This window comes from Thunnus thynnus, chromosome 10, assembly GCF_963924715.1.
Source record: "Thunnus thynnus chromosome 10, fThuThy2.1, whole genome shotgun sequence".
Classification (NCBI taxonomy): Eukaryota; Metazoa; Chordata; class Actinopteri; order Scombriformes; family Scombridae; genus Thunnus; species Thunnus thynnus.
In genome coordinates, this window is record NC_089526.1 from 34,331,653 (window position 1) to 34,336,480 (window position 4,828).

The following is a 4,828-nucleotide window of genomic DNA, read 5'->3' on the forward strand; positions in this document are numbered from 1 at the left end:
AAGATGTAGGTTGTTAAATAGTCATCTAATAATTGCTTGTTTTGAGTTGTCTGGTCAGTGGATTTATATGTGTGCTCTTTGTAAGAAGGCTGTACAAATTCAGTTTTTCCTACATATAAAGTATTTTTGATAACTAGGTTTATATCTGTTTTAAAGGGCTGGCGCCTGCTATCATACTTCCTCTATAAGAGATGTATTTTAAACAGAGAGCAAATAATGACACTTGTATGAACCAGCAGCAGATCTATTGTGCCAAATATAATTTTAATACTGATATCTGTGCTTGTATGCCCTCAAATATGTAATATAAAATGTGTACATACTGTAGATATGTGTGTCATCTGATGATCACTCAAGAAATATATGACTTTTGTTTCTTTGTGCCATTGGTGAAATGATCTATTAGTAACCTCCGACTACCATAGACACTGCATGCCATTAACAAGATGCCATTAAATCTAGTTTGATATCAAATTAAAATCTAATGAAAAGTGTCATCATTTGTATCTAACCTATCATTAGTAGTAATCTAACTCTGTGTGTGTTTGTCAGTGGTCTATGCCACAGAGTAAAACTGTGAAATAATAAATGTGTATTTTCTAACAAATAGATCCTGTCCCACTGTACCTTTTACCTATATACTCAGGTTTTCCTTGGTGAGCTACCTGTTAAATATACAAATAATCAAACAATTGCTTACAATTATCACTGCATATAATATTCCTATTATTTTCTCCCCTGTTTGAAGCTAACTTGTATGTGGGATATTTTAAACCTTGATGACTCTGCCTGACATCTGGTATTAGTACATGGCTGACACTTTCACCAAACCACACTGCTCCAGTATTAACGGTTTCATCCAACACATCAATAACATCAACCCACACATCAAGGGACTGGGAAAATGTCAAAGACCAGTTTGGTCATGGACCAGTTTTCAGTGGAAAGCCAGAGAAAGACCAAGGAAGATATTCACGTCCGACGCCCGAGACCAGAGACAGGAGCTCTGATGCCACCATAGTTTCATACTGATACATTTGTTAGTGGACCTTGAGTTGAGATTATTTTGTCAAACTGCAGTAAACTAGGCTGATTCGACAGACATAGAAAGTACAGTCAGTATTTGTTTTGTGCTTTCATGCACATCTTACCATGATTTTTTATTTGAAATTGTCAGTCATGAATGAGTAATACCCACATTTTTGGTTTATGTGCTGTTTTTGGTCTACTAAAACCCTTTACTGATAGCTGCTGCAGCATCCCAATTCCCCCATAGGCTTTAATAAAATTATATTCTTTTTATGACAACATTTGGATGTAGTGCTTTATTGAATAGAGTGAAATTCCTTCATGTCTTGCAGGTTTGACCTGTGGCAGCTCACCCAGCAGGTCTCTCTCTTCCTGCTCACGGAGGCTAATCTGAACTGGCATTTTAAGCTTGTTGTTTCCTCATCATCTGATCCCCATCCCAGCAAATAATCCTGCAAAACATTATGGTATTGCCAATGGTAGAAAAAGTACTCAGATTCTTTACATGAGTACAAGAATTAACGCCACAGTGACCTAAAAGACATGCATTCAGTTTATATAAGTAAACAGGTATTAAGTATTATAAGCAAAGGAGTATTACCGGTCAAATATACCACATCATAAGTAAAAGTACCACTTGTGAGGAATGGTTCACAGTTATTGATGCATTAAGCCATTGAAGTATACTCTATACTACTATACTATAAATTGCTGGTCTTACTGCCTATAAAAGCCAAGTGGCTTGCTCAGGGGGGTTGGTGTGGAGGTGTACAAAAAGAAAGATTAGAAAATTATATCTGTCATTGGCTGGTTTAACTGTGCATCACATTTGAAGAGTTTCACAAAAGTAAATAATTAAAGGAAGCTGATATCTTCCAAAGTTGGCAGTGTTTTAGTACAAGATGAATATCAGGGGCCATAGCAACAGACATCCTGATTGGTTGCAGTTCAGTTCAGTCAGTTCAGTTCAGATCTTTATTGTCCCACAAGAGGAAATTCTTTTTGCAGCAGGGCAGCATAAAACACAAAATCATTCAAACATGAACACAATAAAAACACAAGATAATAGAAGACATTAAAAGTGCCAGTGCTATACACACAATTCAGACAATAAGGATGTATGTTAAGGAAAACAGGAAAACAGCAACAAGGAGAATAAAGGTAAGGAAGATAAAGTGCATGAGCTGTAAAAGCACTTATTGCACATGGGATAAATGAAAAATTGAACCTGTTGCACCTACTTTTTGGAAACCTGTATCTCTGACCACAGGCTTACGTGATGACTCATTTCCACAAAGTAGGCAGACAACAACTGTGTCATCTGCAAATTTAAGAGTGCGCCTGTCCTTGTACTGACTTCTGCAGTCGTTGGTGTAGAGAATGAACATTTGGGGACAGGATACAACACTGTGGGGAGCCTGTAGAGGACAAATGCTGCCTAGAACACCATTTATTCTGATCTACTGAGGTCTGCAAGGAAGTCCATGCAGTGGGTCCAAAACTCCTGCACTCCCCCAAGACAGGAGAACCACAAGTCCAAACCTTGTGTAGCTCCACATGGAGGCAGATATGAGACATCCTCTGAAACTTGTCAGTTAGCTTCTTTCAATATGAAGGAGCTTCCTCCAGATGTCTGAGCTCCTAGGCTGAGTCCAGCCACCCTGTTAAGAAAATTGGAACTGAAAGATTGCAGATATAAAAGGCTGAAACTAAAGATCCACAAGGTCCAAAGCTCATGGTAAATGGAGAGACAGCATCGTCTTTACCACCAAAGTTTGCACTAATCCAGCAGTCAATCACCTGCCTATCTCTGGTACCCTATTGAAATCATGAACACCTCTTAGGGCTGCTTCACACCTGGCTGCAAATAGCTCCAGTGCACACTGTAAATCACAATCTGGTGAAGCCAGCAGAACCACATCACCTGCAAAAAGCATAGATTGAAACCTACTCCCACTGAGATGAGAATACAAAGACAGCTCTCTGGTTATTAAAGGACTGAATGGATTGCAGTGGCTCAACCAACCCATACTCGCACAGTACCTCCCACAAGATACCCTGGGGGAGATGGTCATGCGATACCATTACCACTGTAAGTGGAGCACACCCTCCAGTCCCCTTTTTTTGAAATGAGAACCACCACTTATGTCAGCCAGTCCTTAACCATTGTTCCCTACCACCAATCAACACTGCAAAGGGGTTTCTAAGACAGCTAAACAATACCCAGAACTTTCAGCATCTGCATCAGGGCAAAACTTATCAACTCTGGCACCTTGTCACTGCAGAGCTTTTTGGCTATCGCTGCCAAAAAAGGAGACAAGGCTTCCACTGAGACCACCAACTCTGCCTCCTCCAAGAAAAGAGTGCCAATCAAGTTCAGGAGTTCCACCCCACCATCCTTATGTTTAGTCTTGCAGGAATGGGCCCACAAGATGGCTGCCCATGTCGCTGTTTTAGGATGAGCCTGCCTGAGCCTCTAGTCCTGACTCCAGGAGGGGTTTGGCATTCCCTAATCCCAGCAAGGTAGCTTTGTGCCACTCCAAAAAGGTTCTTAAAATGGCTTGTAGTCTGACCCTTCACCAGGGGCCAGTTTGCCTTGGGAGACCCAACCAGGAACTACTGACCAGAGCAACACAGCTCAGAGTCACTGAAGAGAGCAAACCTCTCAACCATATTAAGGTGGCAATTTTCAGAGAAGTATGGAATTAGAAAGATTTATTTCTTTATTTCATTTTTGATGGAGTAAGGGTTCAGGTTCCATCTTCAACACGATCACTGGTCCTCAACCTTCAGCTGGGTCATTTAAATAGGCATCATATAATAGTCTAATGATAAACAGTTTTTATAGCAGACATTGCTACAAAGTACAAAAGATAAAAAATTTCAAGAGACTCAAAAAACATTATCAATAAATGTCATAAAAGAAATAAAAACAATATCATAAAATACCTGATACAGATACAGAGAAGTGAACAGACTCAGAAGCAATAAGTGTACAATAAAACCATAAACAGAGGAAACAATATTGTGCATCATATACTGTAAGATCAAGGCTGAGCAAAGTACTGCTGTCATTGCTGTTAATCTGATAACTAACATAATTGTTAACAGCTTATATCTGGTAGAACATAAAGTGATCCCGAAATGGACTCCAGGAAACTTGGCTCATTGTTTCGGGAAGCCGGAGCAGAAACTTTTCAGAATACAAGGACATGGAGAAAATGTGTGAAATAACATTATAGAATGGGTTCATATTCCTGGTCAGCTTTACATACATACAGACATCATTCCAGCCGAGACTGAGACAGTTCAATTGTGTGGAAACAAGTTTTATGGTGTTCTGTCTGTGACCTTCCACTTTTTCTGCACATATTGGGAAAAATATATTATATCAGAGCCCTTTTTAAAGCATCATACAGCTGTATTTCTATATTTACTTCACATTACTATCAAACAACACACCAAATTCCAATCCTCATGAAAGTAGTGCCAGTTTCAGCACTGACTTTGATTTCCTGACATTGTACAGGAACTGGTACTTTCTTGGTCAGCTGTGGAAAGTATTTTGATGTAAGTAAGCAGCTGGGTGTGTAAATAGGTATTTGTTTGTCAACACATTCACTATAACAAGGTGATATGTCAGATGTTGCTTGTCAGCTTGTTCTTCTGCCCCCATGTGGCCAAAAATAACCCCAAACAATTAATGTTTATTAAGTATGAGTAAATGCTTACACTCCACCTCTGAGCTGACAATTTTCCACATCATGATGACAACAGAGGACAAAGAAAAACTAGGACA